Source organism: Callospermophilus lateralis, unplaced genomic scaffold, assembly GCF_048772815.1.
Source record: "Callospermophilus lateralis isolate mCalLat2 unplaced genomic scaffold, mCalLat2.hap1 Scaffold_43, whole genome shotgun sequence".
NCBI classification, from domain to species: Eukaryota; Metazoa; Chordata; class Mammalia; order Rodentia; family Sciuridae; genus Callospermophilus; species Callospermophilus lateralis.
Window position 1 is genome coordinate 10,422,035 of NW_027514380.1, and position 24,268 is coordinate 10,446,302.

Below are 24,268 nucleotides of genomic sequence, written 5' to 3' on the forward strand. Positions count from 1 at the left end.
ATAATATATAATATATAATAATTTTATGGGAATTTATTTTTGTTCTAAAGCCTTGGAATTACTACCAGGAATCCACGATTACCAACATCATTCTGATGTGATAGACACTAGTAATTCATCAATACCTACTATTTCTCCCCTTCCAGTCTTATGGCACACTGAATTTCTCAGTCCCTTTACCTTCAAGCAAGAATCTGTGATTATTTCTGCCCAAGGGCATCAGTAGAATTTATGTGTGTTAGTTCAGGGCCACATCAATTAACTTTGTGTGAAAGACTTTCCAGTCTCCTCTTTCTCCTTGCACAGTGAAACAGGAGAAGGCCTTGGTTAGAAGATGGTATTGCCAAGAAGATCAATTGCAGCCTAGACAAATGAATTGCTGTGTGGAAGACAGGAGCCTTTCCGAGAATCAGTCAGCCCTGCAGTGGTGTTAACATGTGAGAAGAAAAAAGGCAGAAAACCAAAAGTTCTCATTATGTTAAGTAGCATAAAACCCTAAACAATTTGGAGGGTTATGTGTTCCCATGTTTCCTTGTACTTTCTCGACTTGCTATCTTTTGAAGACCACATTCCAGTCATCTCCAATTTACAAATGACATTCATTTTTATAAAGGTTATTGAGAGATTAAGAAAAGGAATCGTTGAAAAAAAAATGTATCCTTATTGTTTCCTGTGCTCTAACTCTGTGTTCCCCATCCTGCAAGAGATCACACTGTGTGTGATAGTGGTAAACAAACTGTCAACCACACATTAGTTTGTTCATGAACTTGTTTTTAAAAATATGAAAAAAGCACCTTTTGAAATGTTAAAAAAAAGCATGTCTTTTGAGAGTTGTTTAAAGTTATTGGCATATTTACCTTGTAATGATAAGCATATGCTATTCCCCCTGTGATTGACATGCTTGTGAGAAAATGTGATGCTCCCAGCGATTGATCAATCCTCTGAATCTCCTCTTATGCATTAAGTTATTTTGGAAACTATCACACATAAAACATAGCAGCTCCAACTTTATGTAAGTTGGGAGACTTTGGGAAAATGATGGAACACATAAGTGCTAGATGCATCCGCTGGAGTGAAGGAAGAGAGAAATTACTACCCTGCTTTCCCTGTTGATTACTCACAGTTGTCACTTGCCTTGTTGAGAAGAATAAATAAACGAAAGCTGTTAAATCTGAGTCATGTTTGTGTCTCATTTTGGCCCATTCTTTCCAACATGAACACAGCTCATTGTTTTGATTTTTGAGGCATGATTCCTAGATTTAAAAATATAAATACATGTGTTCTATTTAGTTTATAATGCAATCTTCCACAAATGTGATAAAATCTTACTATATCAGTATTCTCGTAAAATTCAGTAACTTTGAAAAATGACCTACAATATTAATTTTGTGTTTTCATCATTAATTTGAAAAAAGATATAAAACTAAATTTCTCTTTCTGGAAAGAGAAGTAGATGAGATAAAACAAAGAGAGGATGAGTTTTACTATAGGATCTCAGTTTCCCTCACCTTTTTCTCATTGGTGTCCATTCAAGGTCATCAACTGATCAATTGCATAGTTAAATGTGCATCTGAGTAAAGTAGCTGAGAAAGATATTAGTGCATTGAAGTTTTTATAATCATGCTATAATTAAAGTTCCAATGTATGTTCAAATGAGCACATCTCAACTTTATTTTAACCTATAATCCATTTTGGTAAACATCAAAGTCTTATATTCCCCATTAATGTCATTTGAGTTTCAAAATAAATTAGGTATTGTCACCAAGAGCATGTCAAATCAATGATAATATTAGTAAAAAAAATTATAATGTGAAAGATAAGATCATTCTGTGATTAAGGTCTGCTTCTTTGGCACAAAGTTCACTGTCCTAGGAAGTGAAGTTTAAACACAATATAGGTCATTCTCAATGTCAAGTTTGTTTTACTCTTTAGTTTCCAAGCTGAATTATTATTGTACGTCATTTTGTCTGTTTTGGGTTTTTTTTTTTTTTTACTTTCACTTTTTACTTCTTTAATAATTAAAAAATCCTTAATTTCATTTTTTGCTAATTTGTAATCAGAAGTTGTCCTCAGAAGTTTCTCCCTATAACCTCAATATATCCCAATTTAACTTTTCTTTGTCTACAAGGTTTACATGTACATCAGATACTAAATTTTTGCAATTCACCATAGACCGGAAATAAATATGTAAGCACAGGTAAAGGACAGTGCAACCAAGTGCATAAACTCTAAGAAAAACACAGCTCATATATATCCCGGGAGTTTTATTTTACTTTGTTTTCAAGATGCTTGACTATTTTAAAGTCTTCATGTGAAGGAATGGGTATATATTTACACCCATTACACATATTGTCGGTATGCATTACAATATTTTCCGTCCAAGATAATTAAACATTTTATTCGATTTTATAGTCACAATACTCTATCTATATCCATTATTAATTCCACATGTAGTAAAATAATTGCACACAATTAATAACAGGGTGGAGATGCACTAGAATGGTGACTCTTTAAAAGTAAATCTATTTAAATAAAATAAGGTCATAATTTCTTTCTCACACTTAATAATTTACACAGTAACTTTAGGAAATAATGCATTTTCTGAGGGAAAAAATGAGATAAAAATAAAAAATTTTGAAAACTTGACACATTTATTAGCAGCATGACTTTATCTATATGCCATCTCATAAAGACTGGTTCTTACTGGCCAAATGAAAGTGCTGGTTCCTAATTTATAAATGTACACTGAGATTTAAGAAGAAATAGAGTATGGAACTACTGCATACTTTGATGACCTCATATTTACTTTGTTAGACCTAAATAATCTCCCTACCATTGGAGGTCTACAGAATATCCCCAACTGAACACTACGACTTGGTTATTACAGTTATTTTAAACAACTTTTCTAAAGTTGAACTCTTTGTTCTCCCTTACATTTTTATATCTTATGTAACTGGTATAAGTAAATAGTACTATCTACATTTTAGTAGTTCCCTTCAGCTAAAAAATATCTTCCATTATTAATAGTTGCCTCCGTTGTTTCTTTTATTTTCTGAATCTTGTAATAGGGATTTTTTTCCACCCACAGTATTTGTAATAAATCTTTAAAAAAAGTAACTAGGAAAGAATAAAAATCAGAATTCAAGGATATTATATCCAGACAATAGGAGACATGAAGCAGACAATAGGAGGAAAAGACATATAAGAAAATTACACATACATAACAAAAAGGAAAATTGTACCTCAGCAATCATAAGGAAACAGGAAGCAAAGGATTTATAATTTAAAAAATAATGATAAAGCAAGAGAGGTGGAGGGAGTTTAAAGTAAGACCGTATTTCATGAAATTAATATATATAATATATATATAAACATAATGTTGGAATATTGAGAATCTAAGAAAAGAGAAGCATAATTTATTTCTTTTTGAAATGCATATTGATTTAAATACTAAGTTAAAGGAGGGCCAAAAATCAAACTTTGATTTTATTTTTATAAACCAGAAAGCTAACCTCTTATTTCACATATCTGTAGAAAATAGGCTTAAGTTCTTAATTTATTGCAACATATATTTCTTGAATAACAACTATTTGTGAAGCAATGTATTCATCAATGAAGACACAAAAATTATTTAGTCGTATTCTTCCTACAGTTAAAAGCTAACATCTATTAAAAGAAACAAGTATATAGAGATATTTTTAATATGATATATACTGAAGCAAAGTTTTTCAGAATAATTCAATGTATTCAGATGATGAACAACAAGGATAGAATGAGTAAAATTAAAGAGATTAGAAATTGATAAAGGTGGGCAGTAATGCTAGCTTTCAGTTTTATGAAAATATCATGCTAGTAAGTAAAAAAACAAAATTCAATATATTTAAATTATGGTAACACACACACACACACACACACACATACACACACACACACACACAAATAACATATTATTCCTACATAGTATTTTTATCTGGGTGGTAAGTATACCACAGACAGAAAAAAATTAAGACTGTATTAAATCCTAAACAATTGTATGCTCAATATTAACTCATATTTAATAACTGAATAATATATTAGACAATATTGAACAATTAAGTATATATTCAGGGTTTTTAATCCTTTATTAGCATGAGTTTCTCATGAAAGTTAGGATCACTGACCATCTTCATCAATTTAAGGATTTTGTATGTTCCTATATATAATTGTTTCATTGAATTCTGGCTCTTTTGTATGAGCACACTTATTCCTGAACACATTTAAGAAATGTATTTACTTCAAGAATATTCTATTCCCTGCTGAATTCCCTATTCACTTACTGAATATTTCTACCTAAAATTTCCAAAATCACTATTTTATTTTTTGATATCTTCAAATTCAATACTTTCCTTACCTTATTTTTCCAATTCAACCAGCTGCAGTATCCTGTTGAAGTTCTGCTCTGCTCAGAGCCATTCAGGGTTAGGTAGGAGTTCTGCATTTACTAATGTAAAAACATGCTTGGTGCTGACTTCATAATTCTAACAAGGCTAGGTGCTTTTTTAGTCCTTTATCTCTACTCCCTTTATAGCACTGGTTCTGCTGTTATCAGTAATGTTACCTGTGCTTTCAAATAATTTGGAGTTTTCAAATACCTCAGTTTTATTTGCAAAAGAGGTAGATTGGGGAATTTTCATTTACTTTCCTCTTACTATGTATGATCTCTAAGAGAGAAACAAGGATTTGAACATATGCTGCCATCTTATTCCTACCTTTTCTGCTTGTATGTGAAACATACTTTCTCAAAATATTCATTCAAATATCAATATTTAATTGATAATGAAAACCAAACCTGGTATATAGGGTTTAGGATGGATTCATCAGGTTGAAATAGTTTTTAAGACATTAAAAAACTTGATTTTATAGTGCTTTCCAAGATCTGTGCTTTTTAAAAATTTAATGCCAGTTTACTTAGTTTTCTAAATTTTTACATTGCTTTATAAAGCATACAAACTTAAGATAATATTGAATGCTAATTCACAGAATCATATTTCTGAAAGTGGTAACCTCTTATGACCATGGGTTTCTTCTGCAGCAATTTATATAGGACCCATACAAGGAACAGATAGAAAAGGAATGTATCTTGGAAAACAAACAAATATTTTCTCAGGTTTCAAAGTTACTGTTTATGGACCAAATTATTATGAAACTCCCATGTGTATACAAAATCTAGTAGAAATATTTATTACAGGTAGATGTTTTAGGTAAAAAACTTAAATGTAGCAAAAATATCAATCAATGGCAAAGGTTTTAGCAGTTCTCTGGCATGTTGCTGTTATTTTGCTAAACAAGATAAATTATTAAAATAACCAGAGTAGAAATTAATTCACAATAACTGCAAACTATGTTAAATACTGTGATGTATTGCTTAGTGTGAACTTTATTATATGGATAATTTAATTTCTTAAATTAATTTTTCTTCAAACACTATCTTATTGCTTTGTATTTCCCCAAGTACCCACATGAGAAAGAAATCTATTCTTTAAATTTATGAATACAGAATTAAAATACATTCAATGTGATGATAAACATATTCAATCTGAATCATTTATGCAATTAGAATTCAATAAAGTTTAATCATCATCACTTGATATTTCAGTTTTCAAATGATTTTGTTCATTGTAAATGCATATGATATCCTTTTTACAATAGTTGAAATTGTGCTTCTGAAAATATTTTCATCTCGAATTTATCTTGGAATAAAAAGAGAAAAAAGAATACATACCTCTTTAAATTCACATAATCTATGTGGAACCTTTTAAAACTCTTATTTTCATACTAATCTTTAATAACTTGCAGAGGAATGTAAAATACAGACTATTAATTTTTCTTCAAACATTATCTTATTGCTTTAATTCCCCAAGTACCCACATGAATATGTACTGATGTTGATCTCTATTCCTAATAGCATAAAATAAAGAAATAAAAAAATAACCAAACTGAATATCTTATAAGACTTAAGAAATTAAAGTACATATACAATGATACATTATTTTACAATCAGAAAAATATATGTTAATGAATACACATAGGTAGTAATGTAAGTCTTCTAATGTTTCATAAAAATTAAATGCTTTGACAAAGTATATTATTAACTTTATCAATACTAAAATATAATAAAGCTCTTTGGAGACTCTAATTTTTTAGACATTTACCTGTATCTTGATAGATAAATGAGTTAGATGATAGATAGATGGAACTGCTCAATTGGCTAGATTTCCAAGTATTCAAAATCTGAAAAGTGGCAGACCAGTTTTAAAATCATACTAAAATTTAAATTATTACTTACTATTACTTTCAGACTCCTGTTCTATAATTTTTCTCTTGGAAAATGAATGAAATTTGACTGGATTAAACAAAACTTTGAAAGTTCTATGGCCTAAAATGTAAAAAAATTTACAATTATTTTTTAAATTATTCTGCTAAAAAATAAATATAATAAATATATAAGATATCACAATGATATAAGCAAACTTATCAAAGTATCATGTAAAAATTTTTGGTTAAAAATAAGAAATCAGGGCTGGAGATATAACTCAGTTGGTAGTGTTTGACTCACATGTATAGGCCCTGGTTCAATCCTCAGCACCAAAAAAAAAAAAAAAAAAAAAAAGTCATCACTTTTCAGGAATGCATAAAGCTTATCAGAGATTGTCAAAAGTCCATATTACCACAAATAAATCCTTTATTTGTATAAAGAAGTTAGCTTTCCATAATACAGATTCCCTTTCAACTTCAGATAATGTAACCATGAATAGTTATAAAATTGAAAATATGTTACAAAATGTGAATTAGCTCAATCTTACAGACCAAAATGTATTTGTTCTGCATAGATATACCTTATGGAACAAAGTGACATGTAGATTATGTTCTAGAATATATCTAATTTGAAAAGTTTTTCCCAAATTTTAATTATTAAAGTTAAGATTTAAATACTTGCATTGAAACATATCTTAAGGTTATCCTGTAGGTTAATAAAACAAGTTGAAAGCATTATAAATCCTTACAATGAGAAGATTTATAATAGAAATTTTTAAATTACTGGGCAGTGTATGCATATACACACATACTATTTCTTTGTTACAATTATAAAATTAAATAATGAAAGTGAGTTTACAGAGTGAATTCTGATTTATATAATAAAGAAGTAAATTAAAAGGTAAAACCACAACCAATACATTATAATTCCTTAAATATTGAATTTAAGATTGTCATTTTTATTAATTTAAGAAATGTCATTACTATGATTATAATTACAATGATGATTTTATGTGAGATTTAAGTAAGTGCTCAGAAAAGTCTACATTAAAAAATTTATAAAATCATTTTTTAAGACTCTAAGTGTGCTTTAAGTGATATGTATTCAGTTCTTAGGAATTGTAATAATACAGTAAGTAAAATTTGACTACACAGTAAAAACTAATATATTCATTTTGCTTGGAAGAAATATTGTCAACACTTCTTTACATAATTTACATATAGGTGTAAATAGACAGGATAAAAATCCATACCTGTGATAGCAACTTAAGCATTGGGGTAAATTCTTCTTCAGTCTCAATTGTTGCAACTAAATTTTTCTATTTTTTTTTTCTCTCTCTTAAGAAGGCATATTGAAGTCAAGTGAGAGAAACTGACTGTGTAAAAAGAAAACTTCTCTGATTCATGTTTATAAGCAAATATTCACAAATTTTAATTTACTTTCATAACAGATTTCATATCCTCTACCTCATGATTGGTTTGGGTTATGTCTCATTTTTCAATGGACTTAAATCTCTGGTTGAAGTGAGGCAATAAAATGGATACAGTAGACTATAGGATGTTGACTTTAATAGTTTTTTGCCCCATCTCTCTAATTTAAAACAATGGATGGAGATTTAAAGTCTAGTTAACTGTCCTCCCAGGTTTAAGCACTGAATTTAAGTCCACGTATATGGTAAAACTATTACCAATACTATTAAAATTCTGACTTAAAAATAACAGTAGTATTATGGGTTAATACATATTGTGCATTGCAATATATTTAAAGCATTGTTTTAAAGACTATATAAATGTAATTTAATTATCATATTAATTCTAGAAATTATCTAACTTGCCAAGAACACCAGTTAGAAACTGAAAAAGGCCAGGAATCAAACTCAGTAAGTCTCATACAATAATCTTGTTTTCAACATGAAAACATCATTAAAATGTACAGTTATTAGATATTACATGGTATATGGTTTATTGAATATATGTTATTTTAGGCACACCACAAGGAAAATTTAACAGTGGTTTAGTTTTCTTAGGAAAATCGTCAATTACTGTGTTATTTTTTATATCTGTTCAATCAGATTCCATAATTATGTTCATCTTTACAGAAAACCAAAAACATAAATCTCTAGAATTTTCCTAGTGTGTGAGGAACTTGGCCAACGGTATAAATTAGGTAAAAAGCAAAGTGGCTTAAGACTCTAGAATATGTGTTTCTACTCATTGTTATGTTACTCGTGACAGATAACCTGGAGAATTGATATGGTAGAAGTGACACCTTTTAAGTTAACAACAATCTCAAGTTGTAATATGGGGATCATTATTAAAAAATCACACAAATGTGCTTGTGTTCAAACTAATGTTAATTAATCAATATGTGATCCAGTGCCTATTACCTATATTTTAAGACTATGCTCAATGATGTAACATGGGGCAATAAGTCAGGTTAGAACTGTATGATATGATGGAACCAGTAAACAGATGAAGAAAATCTTACTGGGAAACATACATCAGGAACAGAAGCTGGTTGCTTTGCCAACTTTTTTACAAGATCTGCTCATTTCTTTCAAAGACATAATATTGCCTCTAATCAAATGCTTCCTCAAACATCAATCACTATATGTTTTACTCTAAATTAACGTGAGTTTCTGACACTTAGTATTACATGAAAAGTTTAGAATCATATGAAATATATTTTAAAAATACCTAATGTATAGAAGTTTTACTTAAGAGGTGAGATGTGCTATCTAGTACGTCTCTCATCATTTTAATTAATTTCATAATTTACTGTCATATATAGTTTTATAAACAGTCATCTTATGAGAATTTTAATTTTCCTAAAATAACAAAGGAATTATTCTCAATCTATAGTCTATTTATAATTTGTATTTTGCATATCATTTAAAAAGACACTAAAAGTAAGAATTAAGAAACGTATTTGGCTTCTTTAAGAGAGCTGTACTGTTCAATTTCTCTTTCTTTTCTTATTTTGTCTTCCAATAGAAAAATGTTTTTTTTTTTTTTTTAAAAAAAAAGAAAAATGTTTAAACTTCAAGGAAAAGGAAGCGTCTACTGGCATGATGTTTTCTTTCTATTTAAAGATACTTAGTTATTTTCACCCAGAGCTTTCATGGCATTTTCACACTATCTCATCAGCTAGTCAATAAAGAATTATGCACAGAGCTATAATTCCTTTAAGAAAAAAACTTTTGCTTTTTTTTTTTCTAAATTGAGCCATGACTCACACTTTTGTAATGCAAGCCTTGATTTATCAAACTCAAAGCCAGATGTTTGATATTTTTCCATGTAGTTTTGCCAGTATTGCATGAAATTTATGCCTTGGATTAGGAGTATAGAATCAATGGACCCTTGGGTTAGTCATATCTGCAATTATCTTTCTAATGTTTCTCATATAGAATAAGAAAAAGCTTTTGTTTCATATGTTTACTCAAGTGAAATATAAAGAAAATTTTGTATTTTGGTAACATTTTACCAAAAGTAATGGCTATGCTAGTTGTCATAATTAATTTTCCCTTAATTAATTGGAAAATTTTACTAATAATATCACCAATATTTGTAATTATTATTATTTTTTAATAAACATATTCAATGATATTCAATATTTCTATCTCAAAATGCTATAAAATGAAAATTTATCAAAAAGAGAAAGTGAAGATAAAAGAAGAAATCAGTGCATAAGAAAACAAAAATACAATAGAGACAAAAAGGACAATGTTAATAATCAAACTGATATACTTTTATAAAATCTAATCAAAAAAGAGAAAGAACATGTCATCTTTACCAAAGATCTTATGCAAGAAAAACATAAAATTATTTCTAAATTATTTTGCCAATAAGTTTGCTATATAGACAAATTCCTCATAAACCATAAGTTTTATTGAAAGAGAATAGAAACCTGAATTCTGTGTATCTTACACAAATAAACCCATTATTAAAAAATAGAAAATTCCAGGACTACATGTTTTTCTCACTAATTTCTTCTATAATTTAGGAAAGAAATATTGGTAAACTTGTACATGGTATAGCTTTGCAAATAGCTTATTTTATGAAGCCAACATAAAGTTCATGCCAGAAATGAACTAGCTTATTTAGAAACTCAAAAAGAAAATTTCTTTATCAAAATCTCTCATGAATGTGGATGCAAAAATCCTTTGCAATATATAAGCAAATCAAAATTTAAAATGTATCAAAAGACAATATGATAAATAGAAGCTTGTACCATTAGCAAAAGAATAGTCTATCATTGCAAATATGTGATAGAATTCATAACATTAGCAGGATAAAGAAGAAAATATGTATGATCCACAACAGAAAAGCTTTATATTCAAATCCGTCCCTATCATTGAGTGGAAGAGATCCAAGCAACACAAGATAATTTACATTATCTGATAAAATATATTGAGAACATTGAGAATTTGACAACTTTCTCTTTGAAACGAATGCACTTCTAAGGTATGATAACTGAAACTGTAGACAGTCCAATACAGCAAGATAATAAGAGATAAAAGTGCTAAGGATCAGAAATACAACGATTTTTCTTCATTCTTAAAAAAAATTATTTAGCATTTGAAATTCTGCCCAGACACACAACCATATACTTCTCCAAACTCACACACTGATTCTCAGGCAAATTCATCACAGTAATTTCAAAGATATTAATAAAATGTTTTAACCCCATTTAGTTTGTCAAACATGTCTGCAAGTAAGAGAAACATTTATTAAACTACTTTCTTTGTTTGTAAGTGCTCTTGACAAAAACTATTTAAAAAATCAGTACTTGATAAGTAGATGCATCTAGTGATGGATAAAACGTATATGCTTAATACCAGACATAAAAATTCTTGAAGACTCTCAAAATGCATCAATGGACTTTTAAAAAAAAACAAACAACAACAACAACAAAAAAAAACCCTTAACATTACTACAGCTGACTTCAACATGCTTTAAGAGGAGATATTTATTTTTCTTGTTTAGGTTTATTTCACAGAAAAGATTCATGGTTATAAGAAGAAGTTCCGTTTTATGTACTGGCTTTTTCAAATGTTTCATTAAAAGGATTATGATGTATTTTTGTGATGAATAGCTATAAGGAACTTATTCAACATTGTTATTCTATGTTTCCACAATAGAGAAATAACTCAAGGTTGACAGAGCAGTTGATTTTGACAAATAACAGATTGGTTAAATATTGAGGATACTTTACATTAAAGATAAATAAAAAGATCCTTGGATGTGTAATCTATGAGGAGCATCAATAATACATATAATTCAGTGAAACTTGCCACACTTAAACCTGGTGTTTTAAAATTATCTCTGGCTATAGGTAAGTCAATTCTGAGAAAATATCTATGATAAAAAATTGAAAAATTTTGAACTAAATAATGGCTAAAATTCCTTCCAGTTCCCAAATTCATTTATTCTGAGACTCAATAAAGTGTTGTGTGATGTATTCAGGTTTTTTTTCTTTTTTAACAATTGTAATGGCTCTCACTCAATCAACTGAATTCCCACAAGGTTGGTCTGAAGCAACTGAAAAATAATATACTAATCATAACTTAGTCCAGTGATTTCTGCTATTCAAATTATCAAATAGGTTTGGCAATAAACTTACGTAATTTTTTGCAAGCCAATTGGCTATTTCTATGTCCAGAATTATCTAAATATGTGATAAATTGAGAATTTTTATCTTGACATTTAGATGTGGCCTTACTACAGATGGAATATGACTTCAAATGATGTGAACTCTCATCACAAAATACAGTGTTTAAAATAGATACTAACATTTGGCAAAAATGGGATCTGAGACAATTTGGAGACAATTAAGGTTTTTGTGCTTAGATTTCAACAGTCTACCATGAATGCATATTATTTTACTTGTGCACAGTAAGGAAAAAAACTGACTATTTTGCCTATTTATATTTTGCTAATTAAATTAAAAGTACCAGAATCTAAATAGACCTACATTGTAAATTAATAATTTTGATAATTATTAATTTATATTAAAAACAAGAACTTAATACTGTCACTCTCAATGAAGAATGAGTTTATCCTCTAGCATATAGCTGGCAATTTCTGGAGAAATTTTTTTTTTTAACAAAATGTAATACAGAAAACTGAGATTTCCAGCTAACAATTACAAGAGCCTCATGCATAGGAATAGTCTTGCCCCATATCAAAGTGATTTAAGGAATTTAGAACCCCTTAATTGATATGTGAAAAAAAATCATATGGTTTGTTAATGTTTTTAGTTTATTCTATTTGTAAAAGTATTTTCAAAAGAAAAAAAAATAGTTAATATTGAAAGAATGCAAAGAAGGAATGCAACAGAGAAGATGAACTTAGCTCACTTGTAGATAATTTTAAATATTGGGGAGTGAGGACGTCTCTTGTATACACATGTACAGATAAAACAGAAAAAAAGTTAGTAGAAATGAACTCTGCTCAAGGAAGGGAGGATGACAAGATGTAATGCCGCAGTCCGGCTGTAGCAAACTAACCGGGGGGTGACGAGGAACTTGTGTAGATTGATACAGCAGGAATGGGAGCCCTTTATTGTAGGACAGGAGGGGTATATATACATTCCACACAGCTTATCTTAATTAGCATAAACTAGATACAGCAGTCAACCAATAAGAAATCTCCACACTTAATGGCTCCCTGGTGTTACTTCACAAACCACTCCCTCTGGCATTTTACCAGGCGCCATCCAGACTTGTTTACAGACTCTAACATTAACCACTCCCTCTGGCAAAATACCAGGTGCCATCCAGACTTGTTTACAGACCTTAACATTTCCCCCTTTTGTTTAATTTAAATAATGACCATAGTGGTTTTTACACAAACACCATAAATAACCTACTACAAACAGAAAGGGAGGATACAAAATGCCACAATACCAAGCCACTTGATGGCTCCATGCAAGAAGCCCTTGGAAAAATTATACCAGCAATGACACCATTTGTATAAATACCGAGTTACAATTTGTTGTAGATTACAGTTTGTTGTTTGAGTCCAGGTAAAGCAGTGTCTCAATAGATTAACTCACAGTCCAGGTAAATCACAGTCCAGGTAAGTTCTGCAGGCAGCTAGCTTAAATCATAGTCCAGGTAAGTTCTGTAGGCAGCTAGCTTGATCCATGTCTTGTCCGGTTCTCAGCAACACTGGAAATTTTTCCACTTTTGTCTTCACTGGCACTGGGATGAAGGCAGGAACTCTGGATGACTAAAGAATATGCTGTAGTATTCTACTAAGAAAACAACTTTTTGAACAATTTAGTACATTATCTCAATGTTTTTTACATTTGAAATAAGCCTTAATAGTGCTCATTACTCATTAGCTTCCAGGTGTGGGAGAACCATTGTAGTTACTGGCCTTGGAAATGATCAAACTTCAGGGACACAGGCCGTCTTCCACCTGCAGCTTACTGGCGGCCAGAGAGTCTGGGACTCAAATTGCTTCTGGGCATAGGGAGCAAGAGCCTGTGAGACTATGCCTCCAGGTCAGGTCTAGATTTGGGCTCTAGCAGTGGCGTCCCGCTCCCCCAGGCAGGGGGGCGGGGAAGAGCTGGCTGCTCCCGCTTGAAAAGTCCTTGCTGCACCATGACAAGCTCCCACACGTGGCAGCCGGCTGCGGCTGCTGCGCAGATTCACGAATCCTCCAGTAACAAAAAGTATTCAATAATAGCCTTTTGCTGCAACTTTTTTCCTGATAATCCTTCTTCTTCTGAACATTCTTCTTTCTGACTAGAGTTCCTGGGCTCTTATCAACACATGCCCTAACTATTCTTGGTTCCACTGGGGTGTCTCTTTCCCTTATCAATTTACTTAACACTGCTTCCATATTTTCATCACAAAGACAATACAATACACCAAGACAAAACAAGACACAAACATACTGTATCAATCTTCTCCATTTTTTCAAAATGGCCATTTTTCCTCTCGCCCTATCTGCCTAGAGATGAGCAGATTTGCTCCTGTCCTATCTATGGACAGGCAGCTTTTTTTTTCGTCATTTACCCCTGAGTGTCCCTTGGCTCCCACTACTGGCCACCATCTGCCGCAGCCCAGCTGGCTGGGCAAAATAACCGGGGGTGTGAGGAACAACTTGTGTACATTGATACAGAGGAGTAGGAGCCATTTATTGTAGGACAGGAGCAATATGTATACATTCCACACAGCTTATCTTAATTAGCATAAACTAGATACAGCAGTCAACCAATAAGAAATCTCCACACTTAATGGCTCTCTGGCATTACTTCACAAACCTTTCCCTCTGGCACTTTGCCAGGCACCATCCAGACTTGTTTACAGACTCTAATATTAACCACTCCCTCTGGCAGAATGCCAGGCTCCATCCAGACTTGTTTACAGACGTTAACAATGTAACTTCTCAGAGAAGACTATGATTTCACTAATCCAAGTGGGTTAAGAAATTACTGAACAGCTGGTATAACACTAATATTGACCAGATAAGCTGCTTCTTCTCCAGTTGTAATGCAACCAATGCTCAGCATGCCAATAGGAAAATTCACAGGCATCCCTGGTGAATCTCAATCCTCAAATGATTTCTTAAGGTTTTCAGATTTGTGTTTGTTCTGGTTGTTTCCATTATCAGTATTTTGTCACCTAAGTACTAGAACATCGAATGGAAAACCAAATCTCTTTTCCCAGCTTCCCTGAGATTTCCTTCACATTTTCAATAACACAAAACCAGAGCTGCTTTTCCACAACCATGCTCTTCACAAGAGAAAATCTTGTGAGTTAGCATCAGTTGCTTTTAAAACTGAATATTATTTAAATATATAAAACCCATGCATTATGATCTGATTTGTGGATCAGTAAAATAATCTGTGCCGCAGTCTGGCTGGGCACAAAATCACGAGCCACTCACAGCTTTGTAGATTCAAGCAGCAATTCTTTATTCCCGATCTCACACCGGCCCTCTACAAACACATTCTGGGGAAATCCACGTTCTCTGCCCAAATACTCTCTGAATCCCGGGAGAGACTCAAGGGGAACTCAGGCAGCAGGATATGCCCTATTCCCAGCAGGAATAATCTTAAACCTGGAACCGCCCTAAACCCAGATCCGCCCTGGTACTTGAGCAAGGTCATCTTACATGCAATGTTACTGCAAAATGTCCTATTTCCACCAGTCCTTCCACTAAGCAACATGGGGTACGCTGGCAAGGAAATTGTCATACCTACTTGGCTAATGGCTCCCAGCAAATCTGAAGCAAATATAATACAAGTTTCTCACAGTTCTTCAATAACCTAAATAAACGGATGAAAAATACAAAAGATCAAGTAAACTTTAAATTTTCACAGAAAATTAGCATGGTAATTTTTTAAAACACAAAGTATCAAACTACTTGATCTACCATGACAAAATACCATAAGCTGATAGCTAAAACATGCAACTTAAGAGATACAAAAAATGAAATTATTCACCAGGATCATTTTAATAAATCAGGCAGAATTTGCTAAAGGGTGATTCAACAAAGATTTAGGAAGAAGTTAGTGTTTTTAACTGTAATAAAAGAAAAACTATAGCACTTTCAAAAAGCACAATAGGGATGAAGAAGAAGAGGTATGGTAGCACTCAGGATATCTGAATGATTATATTTAATGACATTATTTCTGAAGAAAAATGCATATTGTAATTGTACACATCAGTAAATAAGTAATTAGAGATCAAAATCCTTGGTGCCAAGATAGAATAAATAAATTAATAATTCCTAGGTGCCAAAACCCCAGAGGCATTATATATATATATATATATATATATATATATATATATATATATATATATATATTTATTTATTTATTTATTTATTATATTCATCCCTCACCATCAAGTGTGACAGGAAAGTTATCAAGATATGATGTCTCTGATGATACTCAAGTAATTAATGAGTTCAAGGGCAAGATGTGGCCAGAGTTTGATGATAAAGTGATCAAAACTTGTTGCAATGATCTTGGATAATATCTACCTTTTCTGTTCACCTCCATGTGGTCCATTTTTTCTTTGATATAATGGTACTAAGACTCAAAAGCCATTATCCTAGCCCATTTTGGTTGCTATAACACTTTTGGTAATTTATAAAAAACAAACAAACAAACAACAAAAAAAAAAAAACCAGAAAGATGTTGCTCATTGTCATGACCAGCATAGTCAAACCCTAGAAACTGACTAGGGACAACAGGAGGATTAAGAAAGACACACAAACACCTATAGAGAGAAAGTTGGGGTCAGGTGGGACACTGACTTCTGATGTAAGATCAGTGACCACGAACTAGCTCAGCACAATTATTATATAGGTCCTCACAATCAGCAAGTATCCATACAATGTTGTGCACTAAAAAGTTACAGAAGCAGAAACATTTTTGTAGCTATTCTGTTGCAATGCGAGGAACATCTTATTATCCTGCTATATCCAGAAAACAAATGTCCATAGTTTCTGCAAAGCCCACAGTTTTTAAGGTTACAGATCTTACAAGATATCATAGCTATCTGGTTATGATCAGAATTCTGTGTCCCCACAGCTGGTGTCTGGGCTGAATATACTGTTCTGTACCTTTGCATATAACTTCCTCTGGCAGGGCTTTACCATAGCTCCTGGTCAATCTCATCCAGCACTTTTACATATAAAGTTCCCAGGGCAAAGTGCAGTCACAGCTCTTCCTTCCATCCAAGTCACAGCTCTCCAGAGCTCCCTGTTCTGGAAATTCAGGAACTTCAAGACAGAGGACCTGTTGGGAGCTATAAATAAATCATTGGTTTGATCTCTATAGTGTTGGACAGAGAGATGCCACTTCTGGGAATCTTTTGGTGCAACAGTACTGAAGACAATGCCCATTTGCAGGTAACTGCTGTTAATGGAGCAGATTCCATGCACAGTGTGGAATGTATGGGTTTTATAGCTTTGAATTCAACCACCTACTGCCCTGGGCTGGTTGAAATATGAGGCGGGCTCAATAATAGTCTTGAGGCACCAGCAGTCCAGAGGTAGAGAAGGAGATAGGCCCGGATTAGTCTACTCCAGTTCTACCTCGCTTTTGTTTACCTTGAAGAAGATTTTCTCACAATAAATCCCTTTGGTACTTTTTTGCCTATAAAATAAAGCAGACAGAGAGAGTTTCATCCCTTGTTAGAACCAGTCTCCATCTGAGCTGCCTAACCATTGTTGTTATTCCTCTGTAATTGAGACTTTTGTCTTTATTTCTTAATTATTTCTTGTACTTTGTAATTTTCCCAAGCCGACCCACCACCTGCATCAGAGAAAGGTTCACTTGCCCCAGTGGAGGACACAGTAGGGAGACCAGCAGATTTAGCCTCTAATAAGGACTTTCTCTCTGTTTCATACCTAGCATCTTGCTGGGTCCTCACAAGACAGAAGTGAGTAAGGGACTCACAGGGGCCTCTTTTCTAAGGGCCCTAACCCCATTTATCAGGATTGAACCCTTATGGCTTAATCACTTCCATACCATCCCTCTTAATACCAGAGCATTGGATATTGGGTTCCAATATATGAAGTTTGGGAGGGACACATTCAGCTCATAGGAGTCATTGTTAAGCCTCTGTTTTCAAAATCCCCAATAAAACTCTGGGTCTTTTTGAAGCAAAAGACAAAGATTTTATTTCTGGTATGGGTCAAAAGAACAGAGCGCAAACTGTTCTACAATGCTTAATCACAGTTGAGGGTAGGAATCAGTTTTTAAAGACTAAAACCACAAAGATGGGGGGAAAGAGAGGCAATTATAATCACAAGGTAGATTTCATACAAATGGAAAGTTACCAAACTACAAAAAAGAAAGGTCATATAATAATATTCTCAGAAATTATACTACATTCTCAGAATAACAAACTTGCATTAGTTCCATAGTTCAAGGATATTGTGGTCAGGATGAAAGTGGGTGAGGGTGGAGGTGTTAGGTTCTATTTGTGTGGGCTCACATGAGGGGGCAATTTCACACAGGGTGAGCTGTGTGAACAAAATGGAGTAAGTCTAGCCTAATTTTCAAATTAGCCCTTAACATCATGAATGAATGTTCAAATAAATTTTTCTCAATTTTGCTGAAATTTCTATGGTTGCAAATATGGGAACGAGTTTTAAAATTGTAAATAATTGATTATGGTATTTTTTAGTGATTTTTCTGTCGCTACACCTTTCTGTTAGTTAAATTGTGTTTTCTGCCCAAAAGTACTTTGTAGATTAAATTTGCAGTGATTGAATAGTACCTCTTATATATGAAGTTTCCTCACAGTAAAAACCCTGACTCAGATTTCTTCTGATCCATTATCATACCTGGAAAAAAATGTTAAATCTTGAAAATATTTGATAAATGGTTTACATGTTAGGAAAATTCTGATAACAGCAAACCCAGGGATGAAGAAAATCTCTGGAATAGAAAACAGGCGCAAGGCCATACTAAATGCAATTATGGAGATTATTCCATCTGATTATAATCATGATGGCTAATGTTTAGTTATATCCATATAATTTGACTAAATGGAGTTGATCACCATATGGCAGAATTTGACTTACTGACTGTGAGAGAACACATATACACACACACATACACAAATATTCCTGTGACCATGATGTCTTTGCTTAATATACAGATGTGTCCTTCTAAAAGGACAGCATTTATGACTGTAAATATAACTCAATATACATGAATATTTGAAATGATAAACCAATTTAAGTGATTACCTACATAGGAAAAAAAAGATATTCTTATCTTCAACACATTACAAAATGATTTATCACCGAACACATAAATAGAGCCATACCCAATTGTTTTATGGATCATTAACTACTTGTCCAATGGGATTAAGGTTAATAGTCATTAACAATAGGGGGTCAACATGAACAATGAAAAAATTTATTCAGAATATATAGTGTGTTTCACTTATAGATACTTTGCTTATGAGTATTTTACTTATAAGAATTTCATATGTATCTTTGTATATATGTACATCTATATGTTTCTTAAAACAACTTAGGTATATCATCATGTACTGGAAGAATTTCTAAGGTCTTAATTTTAAGATTATTTAACGTTTAAACAGTAGATAATTGGGTTTGGGTATAGTTAAATGACAGGGAATGTACTTAGCATTTATGAGGCCCTGGGTTCAATCCCTAGTACATACCCTCCTCAGCCCCCAACCCCCCAAAAAGGTTGAGGATAATTTGTACACATTCTCTTTCATTTATTCAGGTTCTCAGAGAAGTGTGGTGTTATATTACATCCTAATATTGGAAAGCATCTTTAATCTAAAGATAGTGGAGTTAAAATTGGTATGAATATAAACATTTTCTACATAATTGTAACATAATTGTAACACATGAAAAACTATGAATTATTTTTCTTTCTGTTAAGGTACTATTCCCAAATTCCCAAGTAATTCTCAAATCTTTTAGAAGTGAAGATAAAAGGCTTTAATGCTGGCAATGGAGGTTGCAGAGACCAAGCAGCTCCGCAAAGCTTGACCTCGTTTGTGGGAATAGTTCAGACTTTTAAAGCCTAAACTCACAGGCATCTAAAACCACAAGTTGGTTACAGATTCATATAGGATATTTTCCAAGGTAATGGGCAAGCAGAAAGTACATTCTCAGAAGAGCAGAACTTATATTTCATTTCTCAGTAAAGCAGAACTTACATTCTCAGAAAAATAATCTTGCATTAGTTTCATAGAAGAAGGATATTATGGTCAAGGTGCAAGTGGATGGGTGTGGAGGTGTTAACTTTCTATATCAGTGGGCTTGGCTAGCACAAAAAAATATGAGTTTCAATACTAAGATGAGGTAAGTCTGGTCAAGGCTACCTAGGTTGGGCCATAACATTTATTTTTATGATTATGGGCACTATCTACCATTTATTGAGAATTCTGGAAATTATATGAAAATTTAATTAAAACTTTTGGGAAAATGAAATTTATTTATTTTTTTCATGAATAATTGAAGTTCCCAATATTTCATTCATTTATGAATTATCTTCTTGGCTTAAACTGTCTGGTTATATTTCCTGTTTTATTGATACATTTTAATAAAATGAAGATTATTTTAAGTTAACTTCAATATTTTTTTAAAAGGCAAACTTTCCTTTGCATTTGGTATGTATCCTAGTGTGTAATCCACAGGATTAGATAAAGACCATATTTAATGTTACAGAAGATAAAGTTTAAATGAGGAAATTAAGATTGAATTCACAGAATACCAGGTCTGTGACACACCACCTTCTACTTCAATCCTAAGGGTGAACCAGCTCTCCCTCATTCCTTCCCTTTGACATAATAGGAAGGATCAACATTTTGAACTCAAAATAAATAAGGCAAACATGAAAGCTCAGCACAGATCAGTTGAGATGAGTTTCTTTCTCAAATGATCTAAATTTTTCAGTATGTTCCATAGCCAGTCTTGCCCTTGAATATCCAATCTTAAAAACCAGAGAATCAGCTTTTAAGAAAGACTCAAGCAAATTAGCTTATATTATTTAACTATAAACTACCAGAAAGAGACAAATTTGATAAGATAGAAGACAGACCTACATGCTCCTAAATCGCAGGGTCATTTAGTGTTATCCTCCACCTTGATATATGATATTGAATGTTAGCTGGAAAGATCTGGAGCTAGAAACCATATCCAGGTAATGGGCAAAATCTGGCTAGTCTTGATGACTCATGAGAGTAGTGAAGTCATTACAATCCAAGAAATAACACAGCACACAGGTTCTTATTCTTTATTATAAATTATTAGCAAAGAGGAACATGAAGTTTCACTCCTCCCAATTGACAGCCTCAACAGTACTAATATGCAGAGATGGCAAATAGATTTATGAGAAAGAAGTGTATAATCATATTAAATTGTATCTTCTAAATCCCATTGTATCCTACATTAGGCTTCACTTGCAAGATGAGAATTTGAGGTCCTGTGATCATCTCTGTCCATTCCTATGTATCCATAAAGGACTACTAACAAAAATTATTAGTCCTCATCTTGCTAGGTGAAGGAAAGGCTTCAAATCAAATGATCTGAGAGGCATTTTACTGTGACATTGGGTGCCTTAAGTATTAAAGGTCAGTGTCATGAGGCTAAATAAGTAGTGCCACTAAGTGCCTTCTTATGTCTCCCCCTACTGCAATTTATAAACCAAATGGGGGTTAATTCCACTAGGTTTCTGAACTCCTTAGTTTTCAAGCCACCCTACATTGTCCTGAATTCCACTTGCAATTTCAAAGTGGTTCTGAAATAGATAGATTCAGGATACATTTGTAATTAAAAAAAAAAGACACGAATATTAAATTGGTTACTCTTAGCTTGGTATTTTCTTAGTAACTTCTATGGTTAGGGATTATTGTTCGTATTTTACAAATATAGAAATGGACTGGAATGTTTAAAGGTATGTTTGTGGCCACACAACTAAACAATGAAAACAAGTTGGGACCTATATGCTTCCAGTAACTGTGACATATTTATTCACTCCATGAAGAATGAAGTCATATGGACATGCAAGGCAGCAGGAAACAGATCTCATTGGAAGGAACCCTTACATTTTGCTGTAGGGAGTTGCTGTGATCTAATTTCTTATTTTTTACATTTTCAGAATATTTAGAAAATAGGAAAGGCACAAAATCACAAACCTTTTGTTACCCTAGTTCCATCCAGTCACAACTTCATTTTCTTTTCTCATTCATGGCTTCCTTAATTCCAAAGTCTTACCACCTTCCTTAATTCCAAAGTCAAACATCCTGATTTTGATTTAGGAAATTTGCTAAAACTAAGCAGGCTTTCTTTTAAACTTGTATTTACCCATCGCCATGATATTGATATAATGGAAATTTTCACTTAAAGAAAGTCAAATAGGTAGAAAGCCATTCACATTTAGGATGAAGGAGATATGTATTATGTTTAATACTCAGTAGTTATAAAAAGGTAACAAATAAGTAGCAAGGAGATAATGTTAAACAAACCTCACTATTATTAACTAATATACTCACATTTATTAACTTGAAACTACTCTGGTGTCTGCTACTGGGTAACTAAATGCTAAGCAATTTTCTTAGAAATGCGCATATGTGGGAATACCTCTAAGAAAGTTCTAAGATATAAATAACAACAAATAATTGATGTTCTTAATTCCTAGTAACTAATTATAAAATACAACCTAATTTGTGAAAAAAATAGATATCAAGTAAAAATATACAACTTCAGAAAGTTATTTGGTAAAAATGAAAGAAGGGTTCAACATCAGTTGAAAAATTATACTCGTTAATCTTTGAGTTTTAACATATTTACCCTGAAAACCATTTCTGTAAAATTTGATAACAATTTTACGATATTTTACCAATAAATTTTGAACTCATATTTTGACCATGGAAATCAACAGCACCTTTAAATAAGGAAAGCTTTTATTTGAACCTCCACTATTTTAATAAAAAGTCCAACTCCTAGGAAAAAAAATAATTACACACTGTAAATTTATTCACTAACTTAATGATTAAGATTTTATTTTCATTAGATTTGTATTTTCCCTCTTGAGCACCTCTATTAATTTTGCATTAAAAAAAATCCCTGAAACAAAGAAAAATTAAACAACATCAAATTCTTCAAAGACAATAAGATTAGGATTAGAGCTTTTCTGCAATGAATGATATAAATCAATATTAAAAAAAAAGCCTCTCTAGGGAGGAGAGGTAGCTTCTTTCAGTTTCATCTTGGTTGGAAGGCTGCATAAAAGTGATTTGGGTAGAATAATAGGCATTAAAACTGAGATCTGATGCAGCTCCATTTTTAGACCAAGTTGTTTGAAGCAAATCACTGTTCTTTGTGGAGCGTTATTAACTTACCTTAGAATGCTCAAAGAGAACAGGTGAAGGGAAAGACATTACAGATGAATTTGAGTTTTGCTTATTTCTTAGGTTACATAATACTTAGCACAAAATGCAATATAAACCATTAATACTTTTATGTAAGCAAACATTTGATAACATCAATAACTTATCAAATATAAAACAAGAATGACACAAAAATTTCAATATTTACCTCTTCCAGGCAAAATCATCTTAGTGGGGCATTTATTTCTGACTCCCTGTCATTTTTAATCTCTTTCTGAAAATTTTTGTAATTATAAATTTGGTCCTAGAAACTAAGTGGATAGTAACGGTCTCCTTTTAATGGATAAGCCAGAATGTTTATCTTTAGACAGTGAGTAATTAGTCATTCCAGATTCTATATGCTCTATGTATAAATCTGAATTAACAGTGGATTGCTCAGAAAGTCTTACAAATGAAAACTAACATAGATAACATTCACAGGAACCTCAGTGTCAAGTAAGAATTCAAATTACAAAATCAATTAGGATTCATTTTTTTAAGCATATTTACTTGGAAGTTCTGGGTTTGAGGTTTACAAATGGAAAATAGCATGAATAATGTCTATTTTGAATTCATTTCGAGTTTAGCTCTGTGGGTAAAATACCATGTGGGGATTTTAGGCCTGATCCCAGGCAATGGCAAAGTATTATCTGCAGACCGCACAAGGGGAATCTGCCCTTTCCACTGCCACCTTAGTCCACAGTCAGTGTATGTTAATTCCTGAAAGAAATTGCAGGCAAGAACTCAGTACAACAGGTAAGTCATGCTCTTTATTTGCATTGCCAGCCCCACACCTTCATCCCTGTGTGTGAGCATCTGGCTAGAGCCATGGTCCTTGTCCCATACATTGGCTGAAACAGTCTTACAGATGTTAAGGATAGAAGAAAAAATAGAACTGTCTCAGTACTTGGTACTTCCCAACTTCCAGCCCTTTCTTGTACTCCTCCAACCCCAGAGTCCATAAAATTGTCTGATCCTTTGATTTCAGTCTCCTTGATCAGCAAGATGCCCTCAACCTCCATGTATGTGGTGGTCTTTTTAACCCATGACCAGTACAGGTCTCCTTGTGGGGAAATATAACA